The sequence below is a fragment of the Ambystoma mexicanum genome, chromosome 7q, assembly GCF_040938575.1.
Source record: "Ambystoma mexicanum isolate Mex_15411 chromosome 7q, UKY_AmexF1_1, whole genome shotgun sequence".
NCBI classification, from domain to species: Eukaryota; Metazoa; Chordata; class Amphibia; order Caudata; family Ambystomatidae; genus Ambystoma; species Ambystoma mexicanum.
In genome coordinates, this window is record NC_090941.1 from 756302112 (window position 1) to 756325879 (window position 23768).

At 46.5% G+C, this 23768-nt stretch overlaps 1 long non-coding RNA gene across 1 annotated transcript in view; it reads left to right on the forward strand.

Annotated features, from left to right (window-relative positions):
- LOC138528765 (uncharacterized) overlaps positions 1-23768 on the forward strand; it is a 790960-nt gene that overhangs the window by 164206 nt on the left and 602986 nt on the right. The window lies entirely within an intron of this gene.

Below are 23768 nucleotides of genomic sequence, written 5' to 3' on the forward strand. Positions count from 1 at the left end.
GGATGCATGGACACTGCACACAAGAAGCTCTCCAAGGGTGCATGCACGCTACACATAAGAAGCTCTCCAAGGGTGCATGCACACTGCATATAAGAAGCTCTCCAAGGGTGCAAGCACACAAGAAGCTCTCCAAGGGTGCATGCACACTGCACACAAGAAGCTCTCCAAGGGTGCATGCACTCTACACATAAGAAGCTCTCCAAGGGTGCATGCACACTGCCTATGCGAAGCTCTCCAAGGGTGCATGGACACTGCACACAAGAAGCTCTCCAAGGGTGCATGCACTCTACACATAAGAAGCTCTCCAAGGGTGCATGCACACTGCATATAAGAAGCTCTCCAAGGGTGCAAGCACACAAGAAGCTCTCCAAGGGTGCATGCACACTGCACACAAGAAGCTCTCCAAGGGCGCATGCACTCTACACATAAGAAGCTTTCCAAGGGTGCATGCACACTGCATATAAGAAGCTCTCCAAGGGTGCAAGCACACAAGAAGCTCTCCAAGGGTGCATGCACACTGCACATCAGAAGCTCTTTTCGCACCTTGAAACACTTGTGTATAGGCGCGTTACAAATGCCATATCATATCATATCATATCATAAGGGTGCATGCACACTGCACATACAAATCTCTCCTAGGATGCATGTACACTGCACATAAGAAGCTCTCCAAGGGTGCATGCACACTGCACATAAGAAGCTCTCAAAGGGAACATGCACACTGCACGTAAGAAGCTCTCCAAGGGAACATGCACACTGCACATAAGAAGCTCTTCAAGGGTGCATGCACACAAGAAGCTCTCCAATGGTGCATGCACACTACACATAAGAAGCTCTCCAAGGGTGCATGCACACTGCACACAAGAAGCTCTCCAAGGGTGCATGCACTCTACACTTAAGAAGCTCTCCAAGGGTGCATGCACACTGCATATAAGACACACAAGAAGCTCTCCAAGGGTGCATGTACACTGCACATAAGAAGCTCTTTTCGCGCCTTGAAACACTTGTGTATAGGCGCGTCACAAATGCCATATTATATCATATCATATCATAAGGGTGCATGCACACTGCACATACAAATCTCTCCTAGGATGCATGTACACTGCACATAAGAAGCTCTCCAAGGGTGCATGCACACTGCACGTAAGAAGCTCTTCAAGGTTGCATGCACACAAGAAGCTCTCCAAGGGTGCTTCCACACTGCACATAAGAAGCTCGAAGTCTTTTTGTTTGTGCGTTCATCGTTTTTACATGAAACCTTACACAATAATAGAACAAAAAAAAGAAATAAGAAAAGAAAAAGCGAATAAATAGCAAATACATGATATAATACAATAAATTACAAAACACAAGAAAGTGTTCTGAAAGATGATAGTATAAACATAAAATCTTACTTACAAAAGTTAGCTCATTTAATTTAATTTCTCTTACAAATCCAATACGAGAAACACGCAATAATTAAGTTAAATATGTTAATGTTAATGTTAAAAGTATTTGTACCGTGCACCGTCACCAACGGAATTGGTCCCCAGGCGTTCTGGCGGATCTGCAAGAAAAAAAGGACAGGGGGGGGCGTGGGGGTAATATAGGAAAGTAAAACCTGAAATTGGGGGTAATATAGGAAAGTAACACCTGAAATTTACTCAATACATTTTACAGATGCCAAAATTAAAGAAATAATCTGCTTACCAGTATTTCCTTCCAAAATTCATCAGCCTAAAAAAAGTAGAAAGTTGTAAAAATACTTATGCCTATTAGAAAACGTCGAGGGGCAGATTGTTAATAAATGTTTCAATGTTTCGATAGACCCCTCCATTTTGCAAAATCTGCACCGTCTTTTCATTCGCTCAACCCACCTTCTTGCCCCCAGAACCTCCTCAGTAGGCATCAAGTTCATTCAAAACCTTAGAAATGTGTTCCTCCAATTTGGACATGGACATTTTTTAATGTATGGCTCACATGCCGCCAAGGGTTTCGGAAGCGAGGAAATATCATGAAAGAAAGCCTATCTTATGTTGGTCTCCCTGGTCCTAATCCAGGCCTACTCCCAAAGTTTCTTTTTTAAATGTTTTGTGGGCATAAATCTAAAGAATCACTCGATCGGCCCAAATCTTGAAACAACAGGTCGCATGAAGTTATCCAACTGGAGAAACATCGAGAGGTGTTGTCGTTGATTTACGTATTTCTTTTAGCACATATGGAGTAGGGAGATGGCAACCTAATCTTTCTATAAAAGGATAGTGTTTTCCACTCCAGCCACGATGTCATGGATAGGAGACCATGCTCTTGATGAATAATAGAGGCGGGAACACACTGAGGGAGAGATAAAATGCTCCTCCAGATTAGGACCTCAATATGTTGCCAATCCGGAGCTTCAAAGAGGGATAGTAGGTCAACATCATATAATAAATCCAGCAAGACCTAGGCTGTGTAATAGTTAATTAGCAACACTGGGGAGAACTTCCCAAACTTTCTATTGATACTCTTTAATTGTGCAGAGAAGGCTATACACTTCTTTTTCATAACTTCCAAATTACTGGGCCATTTTGGGCGACTATACATTTTAAAGCCTAGGTATAGACAGTGATCTACCAGGTCAAGTTTTACACCTTTAATTTCCCATGTAAAATTGGGATGTTTCCTACCACAGCTACACATCATTATTCTAGTCATCTGGGCATTGACTCCATAAATTCAGGCATTGACTCCATAAATTCAGTTGGAGCAAGGAGAGAGCGTTGGAGACCAATGGGCATTTGATCTAGTATTAGCAGGTCATCCGTGTAAGCAAAGTCATGAAGAGACCCAAGCGTTGGGGGAAAGGCTTTAGCCTGACCATGTCAATTACCCAGTTCTGGAAGATAATGATTGAAGAGGGCCGACTGTCCTTTATTGCATACTTCACTTTTCTTGTGGTTTTCGCGGTTTGTGCTTAATGTATTGCATACTTTTGCATCCAGGTCTAAAACTTTGTATCCAAACGTGTTGACCATGTCATTGAATTTATTTGTTTCCTGCACATTTAGCCACAAAACCACCTCTGCCTGCCAATGGTAGGCTCGGACTGGCATACAGGCAAATACGGAAATTGCCGAAAGCGCATGCCATTGTTTCTGCTGAACGTGGGCCAGATTTGTTGCCAAAGTGGGCCAGTTTGATGAGTTACTTCATCGTGAAGCTTGCAGTTTTGATCATTGTTATTGTACACATATTCTTTCAAATGCGCCCTTGTAATCCTGTGAAGGAATTGCTGTAGAAATTGAGGCAGGGATTTCCCTCCAGCCTGGATGGGCCCAGAGGCATGGGTGGGGGGGAGGTGTAGGTGCGAGCGGGATTGGCATATAGCACCTGTCTGTCTGCTGCAGGCAATGGGTTCAAGGCTTGGGGAGGACAAAGGGGGAAGCTCTTCAGGCCCCCTACCTTCACATCCCCTGATCTGACCCTACACATCAACAAACTGGGGAAAAATGCACAATTTGTATCAGTGTATTTACAAGGCCATAATTGGCTGGCTTGTCATTTGCTAGCCAGAAAGAAGCAGGGTTCCAAAGCTCGGCTGATCCACGAGTTGAACTCACTCAACTGCCCGAGTCTTGTTTGTCTCAAAATCTACTCATTAACACTACGTGCTAATTTTGGACAAAAACTGTTTTCGCAGAAAGGATTCAAAGACAGAGAAATTCATCATTTCAGCGCCCTTAGAATGTATGTATATGTCCTAATTTCCATCGGAAAGCATTGAAGTCCCAGCAATGAAAGGGTTCACATGTTCTAGCCAACCTACGACAAATAACATAACTTAATGGGAGAGCTGCATATGGGAATGTGGTGAATAGGTGTGAATGAACCAGCTAAGCAGAAAAACAAATGCAGAACCATGGAGTCAGGGAACATCTCGAAAGACACTGCTATGCACAGGATCACTGTCCAGAAAGCTGGCGATCCCAGGAGCCCAAGCACGCTTTTTTTGAAACGTGTAAGTTTAGACTTGACTCTCAAGATGTTTTGGACTACAACTCCCATGAACCCTGTAAATTGTAGTCTAAACATCTGGAGTGCCAAAGGTTGCTGACCAATGGTTTAGAGGTTCCCAATTTACTATAATTTTCCTCCATATGTGTGGAACAAACAAGATGAGATCTTGCAAGATGAATAGGTTTATAAAATGGCAAATTCAAGAAAATGTCATATGAAATCACCCTGTCCAAAGACTCCACATTTTATGGAAATGTGATCATATCTAATGATGTGTCTATGCTAATTTACCAGTTCCTAATACCCCAGTTGATTGGTTAGAGAGAAAGGAGGAACACACTAGCTATTGCAATGTTGCAGAGGCTAGGATGGCCTAGGAAAGACTAAGGATGACATTAGTTTCTATTACCAAGTTGACTCTAGCATCAGCCCCCCGTTTCCACTGCTATGTCACTGTAAATGTTACACCAAACTGTGACGAATGCGAAATAAGTTGTTTATCTGTGTGTGTTGCCCCAATTCAATGTACCCATGTGTCACCTCCCTCACCTGGTCCTCTCCTCATACCAATTTATAATCCTACCACAGTACAGTGCCCGATAATGACAATGTTTGGCTTATCTATAAGGTGTCCATTGCACAGTGTTCCTTGTGCAAGCTCCATCTCCTTTCTATGATAAATACAAAGGTTAAAAATAGAAGGCCCACACTGACCAACATGAGTGTGGGTAGTATTCCATGAGTTACAAATTATGGAAGGTATAATGTGGGTACTGTTCAACAAAGCACAAACTATGGAAGGTACTTTGGGGGTACTGTCCAACAAAGCATGAATTCTGGAAGGTAGTGTGGGTAGTGTTACAGTAAGCACGAATTATGGAAGGTATAGTGTGGGTACTGTAACAGGAATCACAAATTATGCAAGGTATAGTTTGGGTACTTTTGCAGGAAGCACGAATTATGGAAAGAGGTATACTGTGGGTACTGTTACAGGAAGCATGAATTATGAAAGGTACGTTGGGGGTACTGTCTATCAAAGCATGAATTCTGGAAGGTAGTGTGGGTAGTTTTACAGGAAGCACAGATTATGAAAGGTATAGTGTGGGTACTGCAACAGGAAGCACGAATTACGGAAGGTATAATTGGGGTACTGTAACATGAAGCATGAATTATGGAAGGTATAGTGTGGGTACTGTTACAGAAAGCATGAATTATGGAAGGTATATTGGGGTACTGTAACAGGAAGCGCGAATTATCGAAGGTTTAGTGTGGGTATTGTAACAGGAAGCCGAATTATGGAAGGTATAGTTTGGGTACTTTTGCAGGAAGCATGAATTATGGAAGGTACATTGGGGTACTTTTCATCAAAGGTGGTGTGGGTAGTGTTACAGGAAGCATGAATTATGGAAGGTATAGTGTGGGTACTTTTGGAGGAAGCACAAATTATGGAAGGTATGCTGTGGGTACTGTTCCAGGAAGCACAAATTATGGAAAGGATATTGGGGGACTGTAACAGGAAGCCAGAATTATGTAAGGTAGTGTGGGCAGTATTAAAGAAAGCAAGAATAATGGAAGGAATATAATTGGAACTGTAACAGAAAGCACGAATTGCAGAAGATATATTCGGGGTACCATAACAGGAAGCACGAATTATGGAAGGTATAGTGTGGGTACTTTTGCAGGTAGTACGAATTATGGAAGGTATATTGGGGTACTGTTACAGGAAGCACACATTATGGAAGGTGTACTGTGGGCACTGTGAATCAAAGCATGACTTCCTGAAGGTAGTGTGTGCTCCGGGACCCCCAACCGGCCCATAGAGTTAGGGTTTGCCCAGAAGCACTTTAAGACAAGATAGCAGCACCCGTGAGATGGATGGGGGTGCAGATTAATACTCCAACACCAAATCAATAATGACAACTCGACAGTTTGGCAAAGGGAGTCCGTTTAATGACAATTACAAAAAACAGGGAGTCTCATGAATACCACCGGATGCGTGATCTTCCTTCTCGCTTCACAACTCCAACGAACTTCATGATAAGAACATCATTTATACTAAAATCGCGTTATCACTGACATTTAACGCTTAAGAGTTGGCATGCAATTCTATTGGTTAAGGAAACAAACTTTAATATAGGTACTATATCTGTATATCGTAACGGAGTAAGGGGATTGGATGAACACTGTCAGGTGGGACATCTAAGCCCTATCTTCGAAATAGCTACTGTAGACGTCACTAAAAGTACAACGTCCCATTGGTTCTACTAACTATAGGACCCTAGATTGCTTGGTCCATTGTGATTGGGTTGGCACCAGCCCCTACTCATACTTTTCCACTGTGCCTAGCAGCACGCAGAATGGTCGGCCAGGTGCAGGGTGCCCCTTAGCTACCCGGCCTTCCTCCAATTATTGTTACAATCAGTCATCACTTTAGTAGCCATGTGTCAATTATTTCACTGTGGTTTGCCTCGAGACTGCATCTCCTGTCTGGAAAGTTCTGATATCTTAGCCTGGCCTGATGCCATGCGTAGGTGTGAAAGTCTCGCTTCTCCTCGCTTGGCTGGTCACGTGATTCAGAGACCGTGAATTTGTCTCTTCTTCATTTAATTAGTGTATTTGATTTTCGTTTCACCCACCACCTGCCTCCAGTTTCTTATCTTGAACTTTCTGAAGCAGGATATTCTGTTCTTATTTTCAATTAATTGTAGCTACTGTTCGTCTCTTCTACTGATACGACCTTGGCCTTCTTGGCACGATTTGCCTTTGCTGAGTTTAGTTTTTGCCACATATTCTTGGTTTTGCTAAATACGAAGCCCTCCTCGTGTGGCCTTTAGTAACCTTTGGTTAATTCTGCTTCTTGTGCAAAGTGGAAGTATACTTATATAACATGCTTCCTTTGAGGTAGATATGTATATTGGCGCTTTCCGCACTATCGTTCTACTAAGCATAGCAAGCCGCACGGTTTTCTTAGCTTTCTTGCGGTTCCAAGTATATGTACATGTGTAAACTGGTCGAATATCTTCATCGTGCTTACAGCTTGAGTTTCTTATATGTGACGTTGTCTTCTCACCATAGGTTCACGATGCCCTTTGTCCATGGCATTCCGTGTCTTTACATCATTCTCTGGTCGTCGTTTCTTCTATATGTGTGTCAGTCCGGGTTCTCGTGTCATCACCATTCGTCTTCCATTAAGACCCTTTTGGTTTCTTCAGGGACTGTACTTAGACGATCTTCATTTTGTTTCATTTGTTGATATGGTTTTCTCAATGGGTACCTTACTGTCCATGGTTTCCTTGGTACTGGCACTTCAATAGGTGCTGTTCTTTTGATAGGTACTGGACAGAGCCCCACTGCAGCTCTCTGCTGGTTTATTTGCTCATCATACATCACATATTTCAGTGTGAACGTTCCTGGTACTTCAAAATGGATGGATGGAGTGCGGGCTGTATTTGGGACCTCCTCTACACTCCCCCCTCTGGGCGTTTCATCAACCACTTTCATCTTTTCCTTTGGATCCTTCTTCTTTTGTTCTACTGTATTTACCTTCACTTTATCGCCTGGGTCCATTCTCTCTTCATCCTGTGGGTCTATACATGATGGTCTAAAGAAATGTCTCTTCGGGGACCATATCTTTATGACTCCTTTTAAACTTCCTGCTGTTCTCACGTGTTTGTCCTTGTTCCCATATCATCAGTTGACACTGTCCATTTGGGCTGCAGTAAACCCATCTTCCCACATAATTTCTATGCTTCTTTGGATATAGAAACTTTGTTCCCTCTGGTGCATGAATGCTTGCCTTCACAAAGCCTCTTATTTCTTCATCAGTTAGGTCTTTGGGCTTCCATCCTGGCTTGACATCAATCATGATCTTCATCCCTATGGCTTTTTTTGCAGTTTTCTGGCATTGAGATATTATTATCTTGATAACAGAGAATCCTAGCAATATCATCACTAGTAGGGCTCCCAGGAATTTGAAAGCATCTGTCATCCATTGTGGAACCCATGAGAATAGTGATTCGAACCAACTGTCATCATCAACTTCGTCAGTTTCATCAATCATCTGATTCTGCAGTTTCGTCAGCATACCTATGGCCTCTGTTAGAGTTCCATTTTTGTTCATCGTGAGATGGTATAAATGTGCAACATGATTCTCCAATTTTTGCACAAACACCTCCATCCATAGCTGTGATCATGTCAAGTACATATCTGTTCTGGAGAGTCATCAGTCGGATTGCCCTTAACTCCTCCTTGATTGCGTTGAATCCCTTTATGGTTGTTTTGATGATCTGCAGCAACTCCCATCTGGTTATCTGCCACCATTTAGTATTTGCTCCAACTTGAAATCTTGGCATGAAGATTGTCGTGAACACTGATGAGGTGAGGCTGAACAGCCTGTGTTCATATGGGATTGCATGAAAAGCTGCTTCCGATTTGGCAGAAAAGTATTTCTCTCTCTTTATTCGATTCAGCAGTTCCACAGATCTCTTCTTCCTCAGGTGAGCATCTGCTTTCGGGAAACTGTCAATGTTCAAGTCACTTTTCGGGATCACCAATGCTGGAACGTGGACATTCACTAGCGTGCATATACCTCCCCAGTTTCTTGGCAGTCTGATGTATGCTTTGGATCCACATGCCCAATAATGATCCATTACTGCAGTTCCATGCACCATTCCTGGAGCATCAAAGATTTGTCCACAGTTCTCATTCTCTCCCATCTTCCTTGTGCCATTATTCCTGAAGCACAATTTTGAGCTTTCCAGTGGTACTATCTGCAAGGGTCCTCCTCTGTCTTTGGCCCATGTCAGCAGCTTTGCAAGCTTTGGTCATAGTGGTTTGCATATCCTTTGTGCATTTTCAATTGCTTCTTTGCAGGCTCCAAGGACCATTCATGCCCTGCAAATCACTACTCATTTCTTCCATCCATCTGGTGAAAGCACTGTTCCCCAAATCTGCATTTGGCCTCTGTTTTTCCAATTTCGAGCCTCTTCTGGAGTTTTTCCTTGGACGTTTATCTTTTGATTTGCTTCTCTTTTAATCTCTGCTCCTTTAACTCCAGGCTTCTCATATCTGATCACAATGTATTTTGTCTTTCCACGGTTTCTTGTCTTTATGTCCTTGACATAATCGTCTTCATTTGGCTCGGTTGCTTCGGTTGCCCATTTCAATGAGGCGTCACTACCCATGAACTGGCCTCTGGTCTTGCACATTGCTACATGTGAAAGGCAGTGCGCTGTCTGGACATCAATTTCTACAGCTACAAAGATCTTTGACTTCCCCATGCTGTATGGTAGGAGTGCACAAACAAAACATTCCCCCTCTGAACTTCGTCTTCCAACTTCTTTCATGTGCTGGTACTAAATGTTGTTTCCCAAATGTGCTGTGCTGTCCAGGTAATTGTTTAGTTCACTGTCATCTCCGTGTATGCTTCTCTTGATTCTTAAAGTTTTCATGTAGTTTGCTACAACTACATCTCTGAATACATCCGTATGGCTTCTTCTTGCTGGAGGATTCTCAGGTATCCTGGTCCATAGTGCAGGTCTCCTCATCTGTACCATTTGAGTAGAGGAAAGTCTAATGATTTTGTCCAGTTCCTCTTGCCTCTTCCTGGTTCTGGCTATGAATGGCCATAATGAATCTGCTATCAGTTGTGCTCGTGCAGAGATCTTCTCCGGGTTTTCTCCTGCCCTTCTTGGTATTGGATCAATAGTTTCTAACAATGCAGTTTCTGTTGGCTTCCTTTCCAACCCTTCTTGTCTCTCCATGACATTCGCTTCCTTCATTTGGCTCTTTACTTTGCTTATAGTGGGATTTCTCATAGAAGGCAGTCTCTTCTTCTCTCATGCTTCGGATTGTGGTTCTGCAGTCATTGACACTAGGCCTGGTGTGTGTGCATTCAATGTTTGCATGCGCGTGGTTGTCAGTAACCTTTTCACGTTCATACTCTGCCGACCCTGTCTCCGGATTTTCGATTCGCTTGTTACCACAAGTGTGTGTGTGTGTCATTGCTAATCACATCCATCTCAAGTTCATTCATTCCATCATCGGATCTTCTAGGGACTGAATGACTATGTAAGGTCTGGGTGCTTTCGTGGGCTTCATGTGTGCATCGTTAGGTGGGTGCACTGGAATTGTACCGCTTTGTGCACCAATAAAAAATGCAGTTCTAATTGTCAGTGACAGTAAAACAATGATGAATATAATGCATAAATACATAATACACCTGTATGTTAGTCTGCAGCATTTATTTCCTGAATAGTGCGGTCATCTCTCCTTTCGAAGGAAGATGAGATTGCTGCTCTGGATCCCCATCTCGATCATCCGTTGAAAGATGCTAACTTTTAATACAACTTTTAAACAATGTTATCTCTAGATTCTGTTTGTGAGTTGTAGGTACTAAACAATTGTCCCCCTTTGTCTGAACAATGAATTGTCTATTATCTATGGATACAGTTCTCTTGCTAGGTTATGGGAAGTGTCAAATTCAGGCAATAATTCAGCAGGTTTCTTTACTGTGCATGTTCAAAATAGACTAGCTCCCAGTCTATGCCTATGATCTGCTTCATTCCCAAAGACATGCTGTGTCCTTGCCAGTGTGACAAAAGTGAAATCTCTTGCAAGACTCTCTCAATCTGTCCCTCGGCAGAAAGTTTAAAATCTTCTCAAATAGTTCTGCTGATGATTAGAAAGTTTGACTTGCATCATGATACCATGCAAGAGCATGCTCATTTGTGTAGAATTAGCTGGGTATCTGATAAATGTGAGGACGTCAACACAACAGGTCTCCCCACAAGTTATGGGAAATCCGCGATTAGGCGAAAGAAAACATTACTTGCCAACCTACTGTCTTCTGGCGACAGGAACATTTGTCCTGTCTTGCTGAAGTTTGGGACTGCTTGGCCCTCACTCACTGTGAACAGTTTCTGCAATTTCGGTGTGTGTGAAGGGCAACTTGGAGAACAATACCATTTAGGATTATACTTAAACGCTCTGTATTTGCTGGATCCTGAAGAAATGTCACTACATCTGTAGTTCTTCCAACAAGATCTGGACAGTCTTCATTCAGGCGAAAGAACAGTACATTAATTAGCCTATTCACCTCTTCCTCTGCTTGGGACATTTGGTTTTTCCACACTGTATTCAAGAAGTAGGGGGAACTGCTCGGCAATTACAGTAAGCAACCTCCTTATAGTTTTTTCATTTTCAGGATCTTGAAGAAAATCAGTGACACTAGTGAACCTCCTTACCAGTTACGGGTACGATCTAAGCACTAGGTCAAAGTAGATTAATACATCTTTGGTGATGTCATCACTGTGGGACCCCATAAGTGATTCCGAACAAGGTCTTGGTGTGGAAAGAATCTGGATACTGTATTTTCTTCGAATTTATGTGTCACTGGTCAAAATTTTGCATATTCTTTTTTCTTAGTCAAGGCTGCAGTGTGCCTCAGTCCAAAGTTCAAAGTCACCAGACTATGTTGTGGCTTCCACGTGCACGTTTCCTTCTTCACCTTGCAACTAGGATGCACAGAGTGTCAGTTTTTTTGTCCTTATCCCCTCTTTTTTTTCTCAGAGGAATGTCAAAAATGAAGCCACAACTTCTGCACAAAAGTTCTTTGTCTTTGCTTTGCTGCTGCTTATGCCTCCTTCTTCCTCGTCATGGATCTCGTCTGCCCATGCTGTGGTTCTTCCCCGTCGTCCGTAGTCTCTTCGCGGTGGGGTGCAGGCAGGGGGCCTTCTCCAATGTATGGTTTGATGTCACTCAAAAAGATCCAAGCTCTTTTTCCTTGCAGCTTCACTGCAGAGGGAGGGCAGTCTTCCACTGTAAAGGGACTGTTAAACCTTGGCTCGTCCCAATTTTTTCTCATGTGCTTCTTCACCAGGATGGTGTCTCCAGGGAAGATTTCTGGTACACGTAATCCTTGAGCTGGGTCTGTAGTAGTATCTGCTTCTGTGTTCCGTACTGCCCTGCACCCTTTTCGTCTTCGCTGCAGCTCTTCTGAAATTACAGTAAGGCAAGATGTCATGCAATTCAAGTAATTTTGCATTTTGGACCTTAATATTTCTCCTGTCGACTGGGCATCACATCTAGCTCGGTCTCGGGGTTTCAGGGGAGTGCGCATTCTTCTTCCTGTGGCTATTTTGTGCGGCATAAGATGATGGTCAGAATCGGGTTGGTTCCTGAGTGCATACAGTGCCAAAGGAAGGCAGTATAACCATCCCTTTCTTAGAGTAAGCTTCAACTTGGCTATCCTTTCCTTTAATAAGCCGTGGAGCGTCTCACATATCCCGCTACCTTGCGGGTGATATGCCAACAAGATCTTGTGCTTTATACCAAGCAACAGGCTAATCTGTTCGAAAACTTCCTTTACAAAGTGAGTCCCGTTATCTGATCTCATGACTTTGCATACTCCCCACCTGGGAAATACCTCTCTCAATAGAAATTTGGCCGCACAGGTAGAGACTGGGTGTGTACATGGACCTGCTTCTATCCATCTAGAGAATGGACACACCACAACAATTAGATACCTGTACCCGTTACATACTTGAATCACATTGACATAATCGATATGCAAGTGCTGAAAAGGTCCATTGGGCCTTGGGATGACTCCTTTAATTACTTTTAGTGTGTGCCCAGCCGTGAACTGTTGTCAAATTATACAGTTCAGCATAAAAAACGCAACATGCTCCACTAAGTTCGGTATGAACCAGTCTTCAGCGAGCGCTGCTGCTAGATTCTCTTTTGTCATTTGTGCCGGATAGTGCAACTGGTCCAGCGCTATTTTTAACAAGGCTACAGGCATTACTGGTTTACCAGTGCTGTCTTGTCGCCACAAGCTTTCGGAGGGGTTTAAAGAACACCGTCGCCGCTTCCAGAGGTTTTTCTCCTCCTGTGGTGCTTCCCCTTGAAGTTCCATTCACTGTGTTTGTCCCACATTATTGTAACTCTCAGGCTCACGCCGTGCGACAATCATTTTCTCATGTACATTTGTGACTTCCACATCCATGATCGTCTCGCTCCTGGATTCCATTTGCTTGATTTCCACGTGAGATAAAATCTGTCCCCTTCGTGTCGGAGGAGCATGCCCACTGGGAGCTGTAGTGTCTTAATTAGTCTGTCCAATAAGGCTGCGTGCTGTACTGGCATGCCGTCCACTCAGAGGTAGCCCCCTCCTTTTCCAGCACGCTAGGCCTGCGTGCACTGTTGATGTCACATAGGCGGAGTCACTGTACACTGTTACTTCCTGGTCTGTATGATTCTTAATCACGAGTATCAACGCTAATAATTCTGCAGCCTCTGCTGAATAATGAGATGGTATTCGTCCACTAAGAAGCACTCGAAACTCTCCATTTGCTGTGTGTTTCATTACAGCAGCGCCTGTATATCTTTGTCCATCGTTTTGATCGATTCTTGAGGAACCGTCAACGAAGACAATTTCTCCTTCTGCCAATGCATTTTCTTTTACTCTGGGAATTTCATCATAGAATTCTTCATAATTTGCACAGTCATGTATTGGCTCTCCTTCGGTGACTGGCTCTGCTATACACCTAGCTAGGTTCACTATCTTGCATCGGACTATTTTAATTGATGGATTCGATATGATCACTTCATAAGCAGAAGCTCTCTGAGATGTCAATGTGCCTTTCGGTTTCTCTAGGATAGCAAATAGCGAGTCCTCAACATACAGTGTCATTGAGCATCCCATTACAATGATTGTAGCCTTCTCAATGGCGAACGCTGCAGCAGCTAAACTTTGTTTGCAAGGGAAATGGCCTCTCATCACTGGGTCCAAATTTCCACTATAGTATGCCAGGGGTTTGTACCCCAATGTGGTCCTCTGTGTGAGCACTGCCGTCATAACGCTGCCATTCGTGCGTGAAAACAGGTAAAATTCCTCTGCATAATTGGGAATCCCTAAAACTGGTGCCGTGCAAATGACTCTCTTGAGTTGAACAAATCCTTCCTCCATGGTCTCAGACCATTCAATCTTTTCTGTCGTCACATGTGCCTTCTTTAGGGCCTGTAGCAAGGGCTTGCTATATGAGCTGCTGTGAAAGACCCATGCCCTGACATTTGCACCTAAAAAACTCTGCATCTGTTTTATCGTGTGTGGCTTAGCCGTGTTCAATATGGCTTCAGCCCTTTCTGGGGTAACTCTTTTCCCCTCATGCGAGATTAACTGACCTATGTATAGCAATTCTTGTTGACAATATTGTAACTTCTCTTTGTCAACCTTATATCCTTTTTCAGCCAATATAGTTAATAGCTGAACAGAATCGTATCTGCATCTTTCCTCTGTCGAGCTGCAAATTAAGATGTCATTCACATATTGTAAGACAACACTTTCTAATGCAATATTGCTTAGGTCCATCTGCTGGACTATGTTGAAAATAGAAGGAGACTCAAAGTATCCCTGAGGTAGCCTTGTGCTTTTCAGACGCATTTGTCTGAACATGACATCAAATCCTGTGCATTTTTCAAGTCAATCACCATGAAATATTTTGCCTCAACAGGTATATTACATAAAATCGTAGCCGGGTTAGGGACTAAAGGGAACTCGGCCTAACAATATCATTTATCGGCCTTAGATCTTGAATTAGCATCCAAGATCCTCCCTTTGATTTTTTGATAGGGTAAACTGCAGTATTGCATGACGACTCTGACATCACTCAGATGCTCTGCTCCATCATAGCTGAAATTGTCTTAAAAATCCCTTCATCTGCCTCCCTGGACATGGGGTATTGCCGTGCTTCACTTAATCTTCACTTCTCCTACTCCTTTCAATAATCCTACGTCATAGTGGCCTTTGGTCCATACTGAGACAGGCACCTGGGCCATGTCATCCTCGAAATACTCAGGACGGTTCTGCAGGACGGTTCTGTGCCAACATCATTTTCTGAGGCACTTCTCTTTTGAACATTTTCACCCAAACGGTAGGTTCACCTCAACTGTTGTTTCTCCCTCGTCTGTTTGCTCATCAAACAGATCGTCATCAGTAATGTCAGTCAATCTGTATCCTTCTTCAATGGCGATTACTGTGCACCATTGTCGGCCTTCATCATCACAACCATCGATTAAAGCCATTTTCCCTCGTATCGTGGCTGTGTCTATCACTAAGGGAAATACTTGTCCCTTTTCCTTGTGCATAGGTATTCTTGGCCTGAGCAGAAATTCATCTGGGGTCCTCATGGTTTTCTCAGCAAGGCCTGGCAGTCCTGCCATTAACCCGCATATTCCATATGCGAATATTTCAGGCTCTAACGGTGCAGCCCTCATAGCTGTGTGTCCTGCGTCTGCTCTAATCATTTCGCATACATTCAGATAGTGCATTCCTGGAGTTGAGCATACTATACCCTCCTCCGTGAATGAGATTTTCATGTTTAATTTCATCATTAAATCTCGTCCCAAGATGTTTACTGGTGTTTGTCATGAATATAATAGTGGTACATTCATATCACATGTCGCCTATAGACACTGGAAGTGTATCTGTAAAAGGAACACGACTTGTAGTTCCTGTGAAACTCTGAGTATTTATAGCATCGCCGAACAAGGAAAATTTCCCTTCACGTATACACGAACGTGTTGCACCAGTGTCAACTAAAAAGGAATATTCTTTATCCCCTACAACGACATCCACCCTTGTTCCTGGTGAGAGTCTGGTGTCACTGATAGGATAGGACACATCAGAGTTCCCAGTGAGCTGTCCTAGACCATATATAATTTTGTCCCATCCTGTGTGAATGGACTTCCCCCATCACTAGTGTTATTCCTCATTCAGGGTTCACGGCCTGTCCTGTACTTGTCTGTGACAGTTGCATCAGTGACTGTTGAGACTGTCCCTGCAGAAAATTAATCGAATTCTGAGGTTGCTGTGCTCTTGGGATTTGTTGTTGCACTGTGTGATTCTGTGCAACTCCATTTCCTCCCTGCTGTAAAAGCACAGGTGGATTCACCATACCTGTTCCTGTTCCTTGGCCGTTTTGCATCATGCCTTGATTTCTGCATGTGCGTGCTAGATGCCCTGTCATCTCACACGACCAACATACTGGCGGTGGTCTGATCTTTTGCCCATTTGACATATCTTGATTGCCATTTTGTTTTTTCAAAATAGACATTTTATTTATGAATCAATAATAAAAAGAAAGAATAACAATTGAACAACAGACATCGGAATTGACATAAGCTTAAGGTGGCACAGTTCATTATAGTGATACAATGGGCATAAAAAATTAGCATATATCTCATTCGCAACAATGCTTGACTGAGAGAATGGTGGCGGTGGGGGAAATCTCCGTGCTGGAGAGGGCGCTTCCATGTGCAAATCAGTCCAGCCAGCGGACGCTGGGCGGCTTTAGCGAGAGGGCCGGGTAGCGGTCTGCATAGTCCATGAATGGGGCCCAGGTGTTTCGGAAGGGATTGAGGTTGCCCAGGCAGAGTGCTGTGATTCTTTCCGCTATGACGATGTCCCAACACTTGGCCCACCAAAGCGGGATAGAGGGGCCCTTGTGGTGCTTCCAGAGACTGGCAAGGGCTGTCTTGGCCGCTAATAGTAGATGTGTGCATAAGCGGGATGCGTTCCCCGACAGCGGCAGGTCCCCATTCCCCGGGTCTCCCAACAGAAGGATTCCAGGGTCCCACGGGATATTGAGGCCTGTGATTGCTTGGACATGCGTCAAAACCCCCTTCCAATAGTGCGCCGCCTTGGGGCAGTCCCATAGGAGGTGGAATAGCGTTCCCTCCTGCGAGCAGCCCCTTAAACAGTTCGGTGAAGGCCTCACGCCCGCTTTGTACGGTTGGACTGGCGTGCTATATTACCTGAAGCACACTTTATATCCCCCTTCCCTATTGATAACTCATTGAGTGCTCCTATGGAGTCTTGTCCATATTTTGTTCCAAGCTTCTGGCTCCAGGGAGCGCCCCAGATCCCTCTCCCAATTCAGCATGTATCTTTCTTTCGACTCTGGGTTGGATTTCTCCAAGAGTTTGTAGACGGTAGAGATCTTGCCCCTCGGAGGGGATGATGTCAATGAGAGTTCGAGGGGTGTTAGATCCCTGGAGCCACGCTCTCTGACAGTGCGCTGCGAGATCCAGTGACGGATATGTGTATAGCGGAATTGTTCCTCCTCGGTGATGTTGAACCTCGCCTTGCAGTCCTAAAAAAAGAGAGCGGTTGGCCCTCCTTTAGAAAGTATGAGATTCTGTGAAGGCCGCCCTCTGACCATTTGGCAAAGCTGTGGTTGCAGAGGCCTGGGGAGAATCCCGGGTTGTCCCAGATTGGGGTCAGTGGGCCCAGTGAGCTTTTGATTCCCCACCTCCTGTTTGCGGCTCTCCAGCTGTCCACCGTGTTGCAAGTTGCTGGAAGTGGGCTCAATGCGGGGGGGGGGTTTCCGGGGCTGGATGTGTGGCAAGTCAGGCGGGGTGACTTGCACCATGCGTCTTACAGTTGTAACCAGGATGGCCGTCCATGGTGCGTGTCCATGCGAAGGCATGCGCGAGTTGAGCCGCGCGCCGGTATCTGGAGATATCTGGGACCCCCAGTTCACCCAACTGACGGCTGCGGGTCATCATTTTCCTGGTAATGCGGGCCCCCCCTCCCAGATGAATTTCATGATTTCACGCTGCAAGGAGGCAAGGTCCACTTCAAGAATATGAGTTGGAAACGCATGGAAATGATATAGCACTAGTAAATTCATTTTTACCGCTGCCGCCCAGCCCAGCCATGAGATCTCATGTTTATTCCATCGTTTCAGGTCTGCGCTGAGCGTTTTAAATAGCTGTAGGAAGTTATGTTTGTAGACCAATGCCCTAGATTTGGGGATTTGAACGCCTATGTATTCAAGTGTGGTATTAGCCCAAGGGATCGGCAGGCCGGGACACAGGGTGTTTCTCTGTCGCTTTGGAAGGTCGATTGGGAGGACTGAGGACTTATCATTCATCGTTCACTCTGAACCCAGAACATACACTGAATGCCTCTAGTTCTTCGAGTATAGGCTGCAATGATCTGTCCGGATCAGTGATAGTGAGAAGGACATCATCAGCGTATAACGCCACTTTGTGTTCAATCCCGCCCACTGTGACTCCTTTGATGTTTGGGTTAAGGCGGATTCTCGCACGAACGGCTCCATCAACAGGGTGAATACCAAGCGTGACAACGGGCACCCCTGACGGGTCCCTAAGGATATAGGGATGAGCGCTGATTTCCTCCCATTGACTCGGAGTTGCGTTGACGGGTGTGCGTAGTTTGCCATTGTCCAGGTTATAAAATTGTGGCCTAGGCCCATGCGGGATAGGGTGTTTCGAATGTAGTCCCAGTCCACTAGATCAAACGCTTTATGTGCGTCGAGGGAGATCACTAGGAGTGAAGTTTTCGTTCTGTTCGCGGACTCGATGATATTTAGTGTGCATCTAACATAGTCGTGTGTTCATCTGCCCGGGATGAAGCCTGTTTGATCTTTGTGTATTAACTCGGGGAGAATCCTACCTAGCCTAACTGCTATCACCTTGGAATAGATTTTCCCATCAGTATTCATCAAAGCAATTGGCCTATATGAGGCCGCTTTTTCGGGGTTCTTCCCCGGCTTTTGGAGTAAGATGGTGGTTGATTCGGCCATGGAGTGTGTTACCTTTTTGGTGGATAGAAAAGAGTTAAATAGCAGTGTTAGTTGAGGAGTAAGGATGTGAGCAAATGATTTATAAAACTTGGGCGTTAGCCCATCTGGGCCTGGGGCGGCGTTCTTGAGCGATTTTATGGCGTCTAGGATTTCCTCTGCGGAGATCGGGGCTTCTAGGGAGTCTAGGGAGGAAGAGACGACTGGGGTGTGGAATGATTCTAGATATCGCTGCTGTTGAGCTCTATCCTCTTGAGATGTGGGTGGCCCTTGCATGACCGCCTTTGAGGCTTGTAATGTTGTTTCTGGTGTGAGTCTTTCGCAATTTATAAGCTAGCAGCCAGTTTGCCTTATTGCTTTTGTGGTAATAGAATTGTTTTGTATACGCCAGAGCCTTCGCGGTGCGGTCGGCCCAGTGCATCTCTAGTGCTCTTCTAGCCTTTTTTAGCTCCCTGTCCGCCCTTCTAAAGTATTGGGTCTTTAGCTCTTTTTCTAGAGAGGAGACTTTGGAATCCAGAGCTTGTGTGTGGATCTTGGAGACTCTAAACTGTTCAGCGGCTGAGCTGATAAATACCCCTCTTATCACCGGCTTCATGGCCTCCCATAATAGCCCAATTGAGATTTCAGGGTTCTGGTTTTCCTTGAAGTAGTTGATCAAGGAGTTTTCCGCCTCACCCCTAATTACCTGATCTAAAAGTAGGGTGTCATTGAGATTCCAGAATCTGGGAGGGGGGGTCGGGGCCCCCCAGGATAGAGAGGTCCGCCGAGACGGGTGCATGGTCAGAAACCATCCGTGTGTGGATTTCGATGCTGTTAAAACAAGGGAATAAGGTGCTAGTGGCTAGTAAAATATCAATTTGGGAGTCACCTCTGTGTGCGTTTGAAAAAAACGTATAGTCGTGGGTATCAGGATTGGCTAGCCTCCATATGTCGACCATGGCCGACTCTTTTACTAATCTGGCAAAAGCCAGGGCTCGGGTGATATCAGGGTTGGATGGGGGTAGGGATTTATCCCTTATGGGGTCCGGTACTATGTTAAAGTCCCCCCCGATTAGGAGGTACCCCAAGGTGAAAGTTAGTAGTGGTGAGAGTAGCCCTGCTATGAATTTATCCTGATTTGCATTCGGGGCATAAATCCCTGCAATTGTGATTGGCTGCTCTGCAATATATCCCCAAAAGAGGAGGTATCTGCCCGTTGGATCCTTTTTAACTGTGGGGTTGGACAGAGGAAACTTGTCGCTTAATAGGACCACCACCCCCTGCTTTTTCTCGCCACTAGAAGTGAAGAAGCCCTGTTTAAAGCGCTTGAATTTGATTTTGTGCTCGTCGGCTGGCAAGAGGTGGGTTTCCTGAAGGATTACTATATCCCCATTTAGTGCCGCCAACCTGTTCTCCACCGATTTGAGCTTCCTTGGGGAATTAAGACCTTGGACATTCCAGGTCAGGATGCGGACATCTCTAGCGTTGTCCGGGCCTATTGATTATGGGAGCACGGCTTGTATTGTGCGGGTAAAGCTGTATAGGAGCTGCGGATGCTTTGGGAGATTCCCGTGTGTGCTTGAAGGTGTGCTGCAATTACCGATGTCTACAAATAAAACTGTAATCGTTAACTGGGGCTCCTGGGGAGTTGAACGGTTCCTCGGGCCCAAAACTACCCCCCCTCCTCTCCCAAAACTGTGAGAATGAGACCATAAAGCTAATTCGTGGGGTTACTGGTTGACCCCGTCATCGGAAGTTGAGCCCCGCCGGGGAAGAAAGAGTAACTGCGGGGTCGCAGAGCTGCGGGCTCAGGGGCCGCGAAGAGAATATGGGCCTGTGGCTATACGCTTAGTTGTCTGCCCATGGGTGTCCCCTTGGGTGCTAGGTGTTATCCCTCACCTTCCCGAGTGAGAGGGGGAGATCTGGAGAGCTGGTAGAGATTGCATGACACAGGGGATCTCTTCTCTGAGGGGAATATGACACAAACCTGACGAATTTGTTTCCGGCGGGGAGATGAGGTCCGCTGATCAGTCCAGATTATGCTGCTTCCGGGGGCCCCGAGGCCTGCGACGCCCACCAGCACGTGACCAGCGATTGAGTGTTGGCGAGCCGGGTTTAGATTAGGAGCGAGTGGCATGATCAGAGTCCTTGTCTGCGGTTCTTTTTCCCAGGAATTGATCCGCCTCCTTGGGGTTACAGATCTGCCTGCGTGTTCCTTCCCATTCGAAGCATAAGGTTGTAGGGTGACCCCAACAGTATTGTATTTTTCTTTCTTGCAGCCACTCCGTTAGACTGTGGAGGGCTATCCTTTTCTGGAGGGTTATGCTTGCAAGGTCTTGAAATAGCGCAATGTTAGCACCTCTGAAGGTGATTTGCTTCGAGGACCTGGCCTCTCTCATTATCTCCTCCTTGACCCTGAAAAAGTGAATCCGGGCGAGGACGTCTGGAGGAGAAGATGATGCTTGCCTTGGCGCTGTGCGGTGGACTCTGTCGATTTCTAGCGGGGCGCTGTCCGGGAGTGTTATTATGAACTTAAACAGGTCTTTGGTGAAGCCCTCTAGTTCTGCGTTGGTAATTGTGGTGGGGATTCCGTGGATGCGGATGTTGTTGCGACGGGAACGGTTTTCACCGTCCTCCTGTTTGGATTTGAGTACATCGCATCTGGCTTCCAGGGTTGCTATTCTGCTTAAGCCGCACTCTAGCTCGAATGTGTTGTCACACAGGCCGTTCTCCACTTCCTCTGTGCGCTTTTCCACTTCCTCCACCCTCTGTCCAGGGAGGCGATCTTTTTAGTGACTTCCTCTGTGCCATTTTGGATCTCTTTGGTGAGGGCCAGTAGAAGATCTTTTAGGTCTGTTTTGGTGGCGAAGTGCTCAGCCTGCGATTGCTCCAATGAGAGGATGACACTGGGTATCGCCGTTGTGATAGGGTCGGCTTTGCCTGCTTTATTCTGGCCGGAGCTAGACATCATTGTCGCGATGTCTGCTTGTTTCGCTGTTTTGTTGCTCTTTGACATGATTCTGCTGAGCGGCGGGTGTGGAGAGAGGAACTGCTGCTGCTATTCCGCCTGCCAATCGTCTCTGAGACACCAGACCGATCTCCGCTAGTTATGCCCTGCGCTGGGGAGGCTGGCGAGCTCCACTATGTTGCTGAGCTGTCTGGACTGCTGCGAGTGCCAGGGATGAGCACAGTACGTTTTGTGGGGCTACCCGGAGTCCTGTTGTTCTTCGCCAGTCTGGTCACCGGATCCTGGGTAGCTAATCTCCACAGCTGGGTCGAGACAGTGTTAGAAGGCTCCACCAGGGCCCAGGCCCCCGGGCTGCCACACTAGATGCTTGGATTTTTGGGCTGGCAGATCCGGAGCAATGCTGCAGAGCGGTGTATAGAGAGGGTTTAGATGTGAGTGAGGCTTTGTTTTACTTGCCGGAAGCGTTGTTGGCCCGTCCGAGGGTGCACAAAGCTATGCAGGCACCAGCCAAAGGGATTTCCAGAGTGGGGTATGGTGCATCGCTGTTGCTGCTAATAGATTCAAGGGGCTACTGCTGTTGGCCAGTGCACCTGCCGATGTGGGGGTTGCTCTGGGCGCTGCTGAACCCCTTGATGTGGTTCTGAGATTGGGGCCCTCCAGATAAGCCCTGGCTCCGGCTTTGTGCCCTGGTGCGGCGCGTAAAAAGCTCTTGGCAGATGCAGCTGAGTCCGGCTGTGGGAGCAGTGGTGGCGCCGGAGCGGGGCCCACATCCCCCACTGGGCTGCCGCGGACGCCAGGAAGTCCTCCCACCAGGACCAGCGCTCGGCACCCAGAGTCGGAGTCCCCTGGAGCAACGAGCGGCGTGCGGTGGGGCACTACCTCTGCGTCCGGCTGGGAAAGGTTCAAGCGAGCCAGAGCAAGACCTGGCGCCCCTTGTAGCGCAGGCGGGGGACACTGCGGGTGTGAGTCGGGAGCCCTCCGGGCAGGATCCGGCACTCGCTTGACTGCCTGGGATTGCTGAGGCGGGCTGTGCAGCACTCGGGTGCTCTCACCGGAATCGATTGGGAGACGGCAGGCAGGGTTTGCGCAGAGCCCCTGTTCTATGACCTGATGGGAGGCCTCCGGGCCGGGGGCGCGCATCCTCGAGCGAGCTCGGGTCCCTGGGTTGGTTCCTAACACGCAGCTTCATCCTCAGTATGGCTGGATGACGCAGGAAAGGCCTCTGCTTGTTGGTGTTGTGGCCGGGCTGGCCACAACACCAACAGCTTGGCCACCGAGCTTGCAGGGCTCCCCTCCGAGGCCTCGCATGGGGAGAGCACGCTGGCGCGGCTCTGTGGCGGTTGCGTCCGAGGTCTCCCCCGGCCCTCGGATTGCTGGATTTGATGGGAGATGTTAACGGAGGGATGCCCCTCCCCCACCGGAGCCGCGGTCACCACGGGCGCCCGCTCGCCATTTTGGACTTCTTCAAGCAGGTCTGACTGGAGAGTGTGGGGCTCTCTCAGCCTCAGGGCTGCTCCAAACTGCTTCTGACCCTACTCAAAAGTGGCGGTGGGCGTTCATGGTGCTACAGAGCTGAGGGGTGGCTCGGCGGCGGCCTCAATCCACGGGGATTCTCTCCAACGAAGGGGCCGTCCAAGAGCACTCAAGGAGCCATGCCACACTGTCGGCTCCCGGCCACGCCCCTTCCTTGATTGCCATTTTTCATGTTTTCAAAGCCTCCTTGATTATTCTGGAAACTTCCCTGATTACTCTGCCATCCACTTCCTCTAAATCCTCTTCCCCTGGGGTAAAACCCAGTATTGCCCTGATTATTCTGCTGTGGGTTATTTACCTGTTGCATGCTCGACCCGTCTGTGCTAGTTATCATTGCCCCTTCAAGGGCATATTTTGACAGTTTCTTCTCCCTAGCTTTGCCTCCTCACACTTTAGTGCAGCCTCTTTTTTACGATTCTTTTCTTGCAGCAACCTGCAATAGTGTCCGATGGTCAGCTGTATTTCTGACCATGATTTGGCCTCGATTCCTAGCAATTTCTTGAGCTGTTTCTGTACCAGATCTGGCAGCCCTTGGCATACTATATGGTAGAACACGGGTATGGATTTCCCCCAAGATTCCCGAGTCTCGAGTACCCACGCGTCTTGGAAATTCTGGATGTAAAGCAACAGGTCTTCCGACTCCTTCATTTTATGTGTCATTATAGCTCCCATGTTGGAAGTGTCTGGATATAGCACTCATAATGCTT